The 13,752-nt window shown below is 32.8% G+C and overlaps 1 protein-coding gene across 1 annotated transcript in view; it reads left to right on the forward strand.

Annotated features, from left to right (window-relative positions):
* LOC137422386 (CUB and sushi domain-containing protein 3) overlaps positions 1-13,752 on the forward strand; it is a 1,172,941-nt gene that overhangs the window by 445,846 nt on the left and 713,343 nt on the right.

Raw genomic sequence — 13,752 nt, forward strand, 5'->3', positions numbered from 1 at the left:
AAAGTACAAAACCATCCACTAAGTGTGTGGTTTTCAGTCTACTACAATATGAGTAGTGTAATAATGTTGCTTCTGGGACACCTCCGTTTAACATGGGAAATCCCTATCTAATGTCATTTACCCCCTTGTCTTTTTCAAAAATCATAAACACCTCTATTTCTCCCACCCTCATCTTTATGAACCTTTTGTCTGTAGTACCTATCCTTAATGTTGTTCATTAGACCACTCAAACACTACAAATATTTGTTTTCTCTTATAGACCTATCATCCTTCTTCTACATATCATCTGGCAGATTAATCTTTGACCCACTCAAACATTGACCCATTCACTTCCATATTAATTCTTTCCCTCCCTCATTGCCCCTAAACACCTATATTTCTCTCACCCTGTTCTTTACGAACCTTCTAACCTTTTGACATGTTATCCTTATTCATTAGACCACTTAAACACCTGTGATCCTTCTGACCTCATGGACCTTTTAACCTTTTACTCTTAATATCATCTGGTGAATATAACCCACTCAAACAACGACCCTACAAATATTTGTTTATGCGTGGGAAATAATTTAATTCTCCTACAACTCTCTTCACCATCTAATATATTAACAAAAAATATGTTTGAGTTTGGTTCTTTATTAAGATATTTTAACTGAGCTAAGATAAAATGGTAAACCTCCCTCAATGTTCTTGTTTGAGCGCCTCCAGTGCCACATACCATTTTTTGGTAAGCTCCGCCCACTTTTTGGTAAACCACGCCCATTTTTACTAAGCCCCGCCCACTTTTTGTTAAGCCACGCCCACTTTTTACTAAGCCCCGCCCACTTTTGCTAAGTCCCACCCACTTTATAAACTCTTCAGCATTGTATCATTTCCAGGTAATACATTACATCATTTTCAGGGAATTTCCATCACATCATTTCCAGTTAAGACACGCCCAGGGAATTTCCACAGGAAGACACACCCAGTCCTTATAAAAGGCACCGACCACACAGGCTTTTTCAAACACGCTTTCTGCTTCACTTGAGAATGGACTACTATGCCGAAATGGAGTGGGATAACTTTGCTATTCCATGGAGTCCTACTACCTGTGTAGAACTCAACCTTCAGATTGATGAACTGGACTCGAACCTCTTATCAATGGAGGTAAGTTTGTTTATTTATTTATTTATTTATTTAATTTTTTTTTTTTTTTTTTTTTTTTTTTTTTTTAAGATGAGACTCGTGTAAGAGTTAACAAAGTTTATTTTAATATTCATAGAGCTTGATTTATACAAATAAAAAATATTGTATTAAATTAATACATTGTTATTTTCTTTCACAGGAAATTGTATCTGAGATACGAAATGAAAATTCTGCTTTTAACACAACTTGGGATGAAGTTATTTTTTTGTTTGAAGACATTTTGAACAACCAAGACCCCCAGAACGAGTTCTACCTTGATGACCCAGCCAAAGAGTTATACCTTGGAGATCCACAAAATCCTGAAAAAGAGTTTTACCATGATGATACTTGTTGTGAGTTATCAAAACAAAACCCACTGAACAAGTTCTACCTTGATGAGCCAGAATACAAGTCATACATTGGAGACCCACAAATTTCTGAAAATTGGGAAAGGAGAGTTCTCCCTGATGGTCCGCAGTTATACTATGTGAGACACATCATAGAAACCCTAAAAAATTGGGCAAGGAGAGTTCTCCCTGATGGTCCGCAGTTATACTATGTGAGACACATCATAGAAACCCTAAAAAATTGGGCAAGGAGAGTTCTCCCTGATGGTCCGCAGTTATACTATGTGAGACACATCATAGAAACCCTAAAAAATTGGGCAAGGAGAGTTCTCCCTGATGGTCCGCAGTTATACTATGTGAGACACATCATAGAAACCCTAAAAAATTGTGAAATGGGAATTCTCCCTGATGGTCCGCAGTTATACTATGTGAGACACATCATAGAAACCCTAAAAAATTGGGAAAGGGAAGTTTTCCCTGATGGTCCGCAGTTATACTATGTGAGACTTATCACGGAAACCCCCAATATTTCTGAAAATTGTGGTTTTACCTTGGGGACTTGGAAAGATGGTTATATTTTTGGAGACTCGGAATGGGGGTTTTGTTTTGATGACTCGGAATGTGATACCTATCTTGGAGGCTCAACAGGAATGTGGTTATACCTTGGGAACTTGGAAAGTTGGTTTTATTTTGGAGACTCTACCTGTGGGGTTCCTCTTGGAGACTCTTTGGATTCTAAAGCAATGAACAATGTTCTTTATTTAATGACGCTTGATTTAAGCAATATCAAGAAAGTTCGAGGAAGAAAATGCTGGAAAATTCTTTCTTCCCATTTCTACTTCTTCAAACTTAAAAGCCTTGAAAGACAGAATTGGAGGAAGAGGAAAAAAAAAAAAGAAATACGTATTTAAAAAAGAAGAAAAGAAAGATTATGTTAGGGTTTGGGTGGGATTTTGAATGTGAGGGTTAGGGATGGGGTTGGGTTAGGGTTGGGATTTTGAATGTGAGGGTTAGGGTTGGGGTTGGGTTAGGGATGGGGTTGGGTTAGGGATGGGGTTGGGTTAGGGATGGGTTGGGTTAGGGTTGGGATTTTGAATGTGAGGGTTAGGGTTGGGGTTGGGTTAGGGATGGGATTGGGTTAGGGTTGGGATTTTGAATGTGAGGGTTAGGGATGGGTTGGGTTAGGGATGGGGTTGGGTTAGGGATGGGGTTGGGTTAGGGTTGGGGTTGGGTTAGGGATGGGGTTGGGTTAGGGATGGGGTTGGGTTAGGGATGGGGTTGGGTTAGGGATGGGGTTGGGTTAGGGATGGGGTTGGGTTAGGGATGGGTTGGGTTAGGGATGGGTTTGGGTTAGGGATGGGGTTGGGTTAGGGCTTGGGTTGGGTTAGGGTTTGTATATTATTATGACTCACTCGCACATACACACACACACAAAAGTTAAGCCCCAACTAAAAAGTTGTGGGATTCTGTGTTTGGGGTTCACAGATTTAAAAACGTATCCCCATTACATTTTATTTATTTATTTATTATTTTCAAGGGTATTATCTGCTTACTTGTGTTTTTTGTAATTCTTGTGAGTAAAATGAACCCAAGATTTCTTCTCCATTTAAATCATATAATTTGTAGGTCCAAGGGACTGTATCCATTACATCAATGATTTTAAATAATTCACGAGTCCATTTTTGTGTATAACCTTTCTCAAAATGACTTTTCCATTTGTATATTCTTACAATATCACCAACTTTAAACTTGGGCTTTCTCAAATTAATCTCCTTTTCATATTCTAATTTTGTAAATGTTTCTGATGGTTTTGATTGTGTTGATGAATGAACTGTATTATTGTAATTATCTACAATATCCTGAATTAAATACACCCATTTTTGAGAACCGAGTTGTGTGAATTTTTTATATAATTTCTCTTTTAAAGTACGATTAAAACGCTCAATAACAACTGCCTTTCCTTCATTAAAGGTGCTGTATAATTTAATACCCTTCCCCTTAAGAAATTTCATGAATATTTTGTTGTAGAACTCTGTTCCCTCATCAGTCCATAACTTCTTTGGTTTCCTTTTATCCCGATCAAATATTAGCTTAAAGGCTAACATTAAAGTATCACCCCTTTTATTTTTTAAAGGGACAACCCAGGCAAATCTACTCCTCAAATCAATAACGGTTAAAGCATACCTGTATCCCCTGTCATTATTCAATTCAATTAAATCAGCGGACCATATGTGGTCAGTGTATTTAGAATAAACCTTCCTTCTTTTAAACTTTGTGATTATAGGTTTGTGTAATTCTTCAGCCAAAAGCTCCTCAGTCTTGATGGCATCATTAGAGCCTAATAGTTTTTTGAGGAATAACCAAGACCAAGTTTCAATTTAGCATTTATCAAATTTCTCACAATAAACCTATCAACTTTCTCTCTCAACGTTGGATTTTGTATCAAAGACAAATTATACAACATTTCGCTGTCGGCTTTATGTTTTTCAGTCAACGTAGTGGTTTTCCCATAAGCAATATCATGCTTCATACACACTTCGTCAACCCTATTTGTAGGTTTAGACCAAGGTTTAGGATTGTCAGCCTCATCTAATCTTTTATCCAAGTTTGTTCCTGGACCACAGAAAGAATACCCTGGAAGGTGTAATTCCCCTGGAATTCCAGTTGTTGTAAATTTACTTCCTGACAGAAACTTTTGTATGTCTCCTCCTCTTTTAGGAGAGATGAATTGGCACTTTTTAGAGCCACATACTTGACATATTCCTTTTTGATAAACTCTATTATTTTTAGCTTTAACATAAGAGATATTTTTAGATTTCGTTTTCTTTTTACATTTGAGACAATAACTCATATTTATTTATCAGAAAAATTCCGACAGAGTATCAAAACCTTTTTGGTTTTCAACATATACATTTCAATCTTTATTTTTAAAACATAAAGAATCCTAAGGAATGCCTTCACTCTCTCCTCCATTTATTTACAAATAAAAACTAACTAAAGTCAATGACACCAACATCATCAATCACATAATCTTTTCCTTCTTCTTCTTCTTCTTCTTCACCACTTTCTCGTTTAAATCTCCTCCCTGAAATTGAAGACATTGACGTTCTTATTTTTGAAACCATTATCTTCATAAGAGTTGTTAATTCTTTAATTTCCTCTTCGGTGCGTTGAGATTGATTTATTTGCTTTAATACACTCAATCTTTTATGAATCTCAATGATTTCCATCTTTTTATATTTTTCCTCCCTCTCTCTTTGCTCCCTCTCCTCCTCCTCCATTTTCTCCCTCTCCTCCTTCTCCTTTTCTCCCTTTTCTCCCTTTCCTCCTTCTCCCTTTTCTCCCTCTCCTCCTTCTCCTCCTTTTTCTCCCTCTCCTCCTTCTCCTCCCTCTCCCTTTCCTCCTTCTCCTTTTTCTCTCTTTCCTCCTTCTCTTCTTCAACTCCTTCCTCATCCCTTGCTACCCTTGAGTTTGAACCCCAAAGAATATTATACATATACTCATCTGGATTTTGAGATATTCTTGTATCTATAATTATTTTTCTCATAATAGGATACCAATAAGATTTGTTGACGATTTCTAAAAGAGTTTTATATTTCATAACTTTGAGAAGTTCATTTTTATTTAATATTTTAAACAAGTCTCTATTTGTGGGTTTAACAATATCAGTATAAGGCCAGTTTTTTATGACAAAATTCCCATGTATATGCTCCAAATCATAAGGTATGTAATACCGAGCACCCTTTTCTTGTAGGTATCCTTGAATACAAAAATTATAATTCTCTTGTAGTCTTCTTCCTGCCATTTATGTATCAGAAATATATGTGAGATTAATATTATGACAGGTAATACCACCCCATCTTCCCACTACCAAATCGGTTTGTATTCCTCGGCTTTCTATCCTTATCTCATTACCTTCCTTCTTTGTCATGCGAACCATCGCTATACTATCATATATTTTTATTTTCTTAAAATCACGTATTTGTTGTTTACTAATTGTACTTCCACATAAATCCTTATCTTCACCAAGTGGATAATATTCTTCTTTACGAGACTGATTTAAATCATGTAGGTCTTCTATGTTTATTGAAAAAGACCAATTATACCCTAAATCAGGCATATCATACCCCCATTTATTAATTCGCATATTAACTAAATGTCCTTCTTTATAAAATTTAATTGTAAGCAGGTAGTTAAATTCAATGAGGAAAGGTGTATGGTCAGTATAACCAGGTGTTGTGGTTGTAAATTTTACTTGTTTCACAAAACGTGCTGTTTTCTTTAAAGATATATATTGTGATAAATCACTGAATCTAATCAAGTCATTCGCATCTGTAGGGTTTGGATAATTGATTAATTTATAAGTATTCTTCATATTAATATTTTTACTTACACTATATTTTTGTCGTTCAGCCTGTGCCTTTGTATAATAATTTGATAAATCAATATCCTGAGAGGATTTTCCAAAGATAGAACCATCTTTTCCAACATAGGTCATTTATATTAGATAAAAAATGATATCATAAAAATTTTCATTATTGTTGAGTTGAAATAATACATATAAACATAATTGGCCACAACATTTAGAATTAATTTCTTGAACTTGGAATGTTTGATAAACACCATTCTGTAAGAATTGTATTACTTCAACAGGTGGTGGCATACCATAACTATCAAAATAATATTTATCCTGACTATTATGAATACAAACCCAATGAGAACCATTCTGTGTGTCTAAATTCATAATAATATTCTTTGTATTCTTATTTATATGTGTTAATTCATCTCTCATACAAATAACCACATTATCAATTTTTAGTGTTTTACAATACTTAGCTAGTTCTATATTTGACGTTGTATTCTTTCCAAATTGTTTAAACCATTTATCCATTTATTTATGAGAAAGATACAATCCATTACCCCGTTTAGTTAGTTTAACACCCGCTTGAGCGATAGAGGAAAGCATATCTCCAACCAACAATCTAGCTTTATCAGGTAGACTTTCAAGTTTTTGAGCAAAATCTACAATTACACCACTTCCACTAATTTGTTTCTCCAACTCCTTGTTATGTCTTTCCAATTCTTTTTGAGCTTTTAGTTGTGCCTTCCTTTCGTTAGCAGTTTTTACCGCTGCTGAAATACCACCAGTCAATGCTCCCGCCGCACTTAAACCAGCAAATAAAGGAATTAGAAACGGGAGAAATCCTCCTCTTGACTCGTCTATTGAATATTTCTTTAACATAGGTTTCGTCATTTTAATTTTAAGTGATCCAACATCATTTAGTGTTTTTACTTGTGTGTGTGTGAGTAAAACATCAATTCTTACAGCTCCTTTTCTTTGAATTGTATTAACATTAATAATACAAGGCTTTTGATTTTGAATACAAGATGTTAATTTATTAAGATTGATTTGATTAACATATACCCCAACCATTTATTTATGAGAAAAAACCTATGTGATATTAATCATAACACCATTATCTGTATTAATCTGTAATTCTGTTTCCTCCAAAAGCAAACAATATGCATTAACCTCTTCACTCTCCCCTCTTTCAATGTATAGAGAAGTATCCACTCGATTAGACTTTATAGTTTCCTTTTGAGAACTCAGGTCAATTGCGTAGATTGTATAAAGTTTTTGAAACGCAACCATATCCAAAATAGGATCATTATTACCATTACTTTCACACACCTTTTGGTAGGACTTGTAGGCTTCCGCATAATCATTTTTTTCCCAATCAATTTCCAATCTATCTCACGGATAAAATGTGCCATCAAGAGAAACCCGAAGTTGTTTCACCTTTGCATTATCACTCAGGGCATTATTCTTATTAGTACCGTCCTCTCCATCTGGTTTTTTAAAAATGAGCCAGAGGTATCGTGGCTTTCCTTGAAGAACACCTAAATTCCAAGTGTAGGTAGTGTGTTCCAGTTTAACGTGTTGACATCTTCTTTTAAGGTATGATACATTTAGCGGTTTCTTTGAGTTAAGTCTTCTATTTAACATCTCTTCCGTTTTAAGATTAGGAGTATATTCACTGATATACCAACACAAATCATTAATAACAAATTTATTATTTTCTCCAAAAGCATTTTCATCCCCAAAAAGCAATCTATTTACATTATCATTCCTTTGTAGTTGAAATCTAATTTTAAGCCCATACAAAACTTTATCATAATCACAAAATCCAAATATACCTTTCAGAGGTACTGCTACGGTAAAACTATTCTCAGCTTTTGCGTCATCATTATACATTGACTTCCTTTGACTATAACCAGGGTCTGCGTTTGTACCCGTTGACATATCAGGAATAAAACCCTCAACAGCTCCCTTACCCATTCTATCACTAAACGAATATAGTGTAAATTTCATCATTTCAGATGTAGCAGAGACATAATCAACCGCTTCAACCTCTTGTGTTCCAATATACAGGCGGACACTGTCAAACATTTTCCAGAAGAAATCATTTACGAGTGTAGCATTAGTATTATTCGCAGCCTTAGTGAATTTAAATTTACACAGCAAGAAACTATCAGCTATATTCAAGTAAGTTTGTTGATTATTTATTTCAAAACTTTTTGTTCCGTTTGAATTCCAGTCTGTTCCTGTTATAGCATTTACCTTAAAATAGTCTTCCTTTTTAGTGGAGTTTGAAATGATAATCGTATCATCCAAATCATAGATACTATCAATCGCTTCCATACTTGTATTTATATAGCATTAAAATTGTTGAAACCCTGACCCAAGTATTTTAATGATTTTTTGTCGTTCTTGTGAAGATAGTTGAGTTTTACCTTTTTTTATTTCTTTGATTGCTTGTAATTTATGAGACTCCTTTTGAGCATCTTTTATACTCTTTATAGCACCCGCAACGGAGCCCACGGCAGAAGCAGTTGAACCAATTAGGTCTTTATGTTTAAGAATGGTTGAACCAATACCCATTAGAGTATCAATTATCCCATCTCCTTTATTTCGAAATTGATGACCTACACCTCGTTGTCTCTTAGGTTTATAGTATCCTCTACCCACATACCTTGTATAGTCTGGTGAAAGGAACATGCCCTCCCCTGTAATTATTTTATATTTTCCCAACTCGTGTTTTCTCACAATAACCATTATTTATTTATTGAAAAACTTCACGTAGGTGAATTCTGATGGATATAATTTCATCATTAAAGGATATCATACGATTATCTTGGTCGGTTATCCTAAAATTTACTCTGTATATGGTTTTTCCTGACACAGGTAAATAGACAAGATTTTTTGGTTCCATATTAAATTTATAACCAATCGGGGTTGAGTATGCACTGAATGAAAATATTGTATTTGTTCTTATTCCATCGTTATAAGCACCATCAATCAAATCACAATGAATTAATACTGAATTTATACCGGAGGATATTTGGATAACATTATCACTGTAAAACGTCCCGTTATTTTCAATCTTTTTTGAAGAGAAACCCAATAGCTCTCTAAACGAATTTTCAATCGTGAAATCAACTTTATAATTATTTTTAAGTTTAATAGTTGATTTTGAAGTGTGTTTTTGAATATCTATTACAATATTTTTTGGTTCATCACCTTTTTCTTTCATAAGGCGAGAGACTTCTGAAGATATTTGAGAAATCTCGTAAGCTCCAGGTGAAACGGTTATAGTTTTATATCCACTTCCTGGATTATAACTAAACTTGTTGTTTTTCTCTGTGATATTAAAAAGGGTATTGTAAGTTTCCATTGACAACAAAGATGCCTCATATGAGGTAAGGGGGTCAAGTTGTAGTGGGTAAGGGAATGAAGCTGTGTAATCGCTCGTTGTGAAATTAAAACTAAGAATTGTGCTTCTCATCTTATTTAATATCTAATAAAATATCTTTGTATTGACATTTATTAATTATTTTCATGTTCATCAACTGATCTAAAATGGCTGAGGATTCATTAAAACAATTGTTGTTTCCAGCCTTCTTACTACCTAACAACAATAATAGCCTATTAACTAATTGTGATGGGTCATTTGGAAGAAAACTAACACCCGAACCAAGCTTACTTAAAGCATCAATAATATGTTTCTCCTTCTCATTCTTCTTACTTTTACCAGCAACAGAAACTCCATAATCAAGTGCATTTAGCAACTCAATATATACCCTATCTTCCTCTCTTTCCATATCAAGTGGTTCCTCAAAATATTTTGAACCGCTGAATCCGGGGTTTGTTAGAAGAAACATTAATCTTGGAGTTAATTTAACATTTGGTTGAGTAGAACTCAAGAACATCAATTCATCATTAAATATCAATACCTTTTCTTCCACAAGATGAAACACTGCTGGTTCTTCTGTTGGAATGAGACCTGCTCTGGTTTTTGAACCCGCCGAATATTCATTGTTTTGAAGAGCTTCCACAACATAATTAGGGGGTTGATTTACCTCCTCAAGTTTCCGAAATAATCCCTCGTCATCATATTCTAATTCACCAAGTTCTTGTTTTGTTATCTGACTAAAATCTTTGAGCATTTGAAGTTTTTTCGGAGTAAATTCTACCGTGGGAACTGTAGGTGAGTGTTGAGTTTTCAAAAGTGGTTTAAAGAATTTCTCTTGTTTTCTTTCAAAGGCTTCTTCACCAGTTAGTTTCTGTCTCCGTTTCTTCTTTATCTCTTCCTGTTGTTTAACAACTTTTGAAACTAATTGTTGATGTTCCTTAAACTTTCTTTCTCTTTCTTCAGTATTCATTTTCTGTATTTATTTATTGAAAAATATCATTTAGTATCTCATCTTGTTTCACAACAATATATTTATATTTTCCAATCGTGTGTTTCATATAATTTTCAAATTCTTTTTTACTACATAACGTAGAGCAATTATCTCTCCAAAAATTATTTACATCTATTGAATTTAACTTAAATAAAATAAAAGTATTGGCATTGTTTCTTATTGAGCGTCGAGGGAGTTGAAAATATGATTGACTAAGATATATACAATTACAAGAAGAATGTCTCCCTCTTGTATAGTAGCTATCCATTACTGTTTGGTTTCTCTCATTAACACAATCATCAAAGATGACAAGGTTCTTTTTTGATTTATCTAAATCTTGAGGTGAAGGTATATCATCCGTATTATCACTGAGAATACAAGTTATGGGTTTCGATTTTGATTTCTGTGTATCACAAAATAATTGTATTATATCATCAATATTATAATCATTTAGTTTGTTTTGAAGTTTAAATAAACCGATAATGTCTTCCTTTTTAAGACCCGCATTAAAACCCTGTGAGAGTAGTTGATACTCGGGTTGAAAACTTGACTTTGTAAAAATTATTAAATTATCATAATCTAAAAAATTAGAACCAAGGAGCATCTTTAAAAGTAAACAGGTTTTTCCACATCCGCTTGAACCAACTATTAGACATCTCAATGAATTTGGAATGTTTTTATGGTTATTAAATTTTATCTTATTTTCCCAAACGGGTAAAAAATCATTCATTTATATATTTGGAAAACAAGTTATCCAACTTTTTTTGAGCTATTTGAGAAACTCTATATTTTATCCTGAGTTCGGGTTTAATTTCAAAATAATCCATTATTTTATTTATATAGTATCTTGTATTAACATTTCCATTAAAATTATTTTGAATAATAAATATCATTAAACCCTTATACATTTCCTCAATACAATTAGTCTCTTCCCTTGAAAGAAATGGTGTATTATCATCACAATACTTAACATTCATCTCTCTTATTAATCTTGTAAAGTAATTCATTTTTGGTTCTAATTTAAAAGAGTTATATATTTTTTTATATTTCTTATTATCATTAATTAAAATTAAATCACAGAAAATACATTGTTTATATGAATCCTCATCATTAAGCCCCACTCTATCACAAGCCGGACAATTCTCTAATTTATCATATGGAGAGTCTGGAAATTCTAAATATCCTTCAGAACTTATCATATTTATGTGGTAAATTTTTACTTAAACTAAACGCAAGTTTATTCATTAATAAATACAATGTTTCAAAGCACAAAAGACAAATTTCAATCAATCTCTACTTCGGTGGAAGATATAGAAAAATATGTCAAAGATGTTAAATTGAACAAAGATAAATATGGAAATTTTTGGGTAAAACCAGTTATGGAAAATAACATGAGCCCCTCTATTTCATTTAAAGGAAGAGCTCTAACTATACCTGGAAAGACATCCATTAAAGTAAATCTAACAAAAGTTTCTCCTCTACTCCTGGCAATTTATTCAAAGCTTGAAAAAGTGATTGACCACGATACTTTGAAAAAGAATGATAAGACCATTAATAATTCTAGAGGAGACATTTGTATTTTCTTTAATAATCCAAAGGGTGTAGATCTAAGTAAAATGAATGATGTTAATATTTCTGGTGAAATGTCATTTCGTTCTATGATAGTTAGAGATTATTTAAAGATAACTTTTGATATAAAAATTGTAGAGATTGAATCTGTTAATGAAAGAAAGTATATAGATATTGATGGGAATATTTTTCTTGCTAATTAAATATGAGTCAATACAGCAGTGAAGATTTTACTATTTCATTGAACTCAGACGATAGTGATGATAGTATTTCATTGAACTTGGACGATGGTGATGATAGTATTTCATTGAACACAGATGATAGTTATGATACTAATAGTTTGTGCTCAAATGATAGTTATGAGAGTAGCTTTATTGATGACTCTGAGTATGATTCTGAGTATTCATGTGATAGTTATGACTTAGATGATTCTGAGTGAAAAAGTGTTTTAGTTTAAGCACAGCGATATATATAAAACGGAGCTGTAAAGCTCAAAAGTGTTTTATTTTAAGCACAGTGATATATATAAAACACCACGTTTTCTCACGCTATAAATATGGTTTATTGTGATACTTGCGAGAAGGAAGTAAAATATTATAAACAACATATTCTCACCGCAAAACATACATACAACATTTTAAACAAACTTTCCCCTCTTCCACCTGAAACAAAACACTGTTCTACATGTAATAAAAATATCCTCAAGAAAGGCTTCAAAATACATCTTAAAACAAATCTACATTTATCAAATTTTATCACAACTAAAAACTCTGATGGAGCATTCAAAGGACATATTAAAATAAGAGTCTTTAACTTCAAACCTCCTGAACCAGAGTCTATAGTTGATGCTGTAGAAATAGTTAAACCTGCTGTTCAAACGTTGATTGAAAAAACACTAAAGGAAATGAAACCACTTAAATTTTATATGGGAGTAAAATTAGAAATGACAAAGGATGAAGGAGTTATAGATGCACCATACATGAGAACTGAGCCACACTTTATATCTTCATATCAAGATTTTAAAACATCAGGAGTCTATGATGAACTTATTAAACAAGAGCAAGATGTGGATAATTCAATCGTAGGAAGTGGATTCAATATAGGAAAAATTATTTACATAGACATTCATATTCTTAAATCAGATCCTCTAAAAGCTTCTTCTTACATTGATTTACCCAGTGTTATCAAAAATAGAAAAGCAGTTATCAATATCAAAAATAAAGACAATAAATGTTTTCTCTGGTCTATTTTAGCACACTTACATCCTCCACATTTTCATGATGAAAGAGTATCTCATTATAAAAAATATGAGAATACATTAAATACGAAAGATCTAAAGTTTCCGATGACTTTAAATGATATTCCTAAATTTGAAAAGATGAATAATTTATCAGTTAATGTTTATGGTCTAACAGAAACAAACAACATTCAGGTTTTAAAGCTTTCTGACAATTGTAAACAAACTCATATTAATCTTCTATATTTTAATTCAGACGAAAATTCACATTATACATACATCAAAGATATTGCTAAATTAATAAAACCACAAGTCTGTAAGAGAACAAATAAAATATATATTTGTTTGCGTTGTCTTAACTTCTTCAATTCACAAGAAAGATTAGATAAACATTCAAATTATTGTGGCGAACATAAATCAACGGTAATCAATATGCCTAAAGAAGGCTCAAAGATCACATTCAAAGATGAAAATAAAAAGATCAAACATCCATTTGTTATATATGCTGATTTTGAAAGTATTTTAGAAAAAATTGATACTGCTTCTCAAGATCCAAAAGAATCATACACAAATAAATATCAAAAACATACTCCTTGTGGTTTTTGTTATTATATCAAATCATCCGTTGGTGATAAATATAACAAGTTAGAGATGTATAGAGGCTCAAATACCCCAGAGGAGTTTGTGAAACGA

This window comes from Myxine glutinosa, chromosome 2 (genome assembly GCF_964187855.1).
Source record: "Myxine glutinosa chromosome 2, kmMyxGlut1.1, whole genome shotgun sequence".
NCBI lineage: Eukaryota > Metazoa > Chordata > Myxini > Myxiniformes > Myxinidae > Myxine > Myxine glutinosa.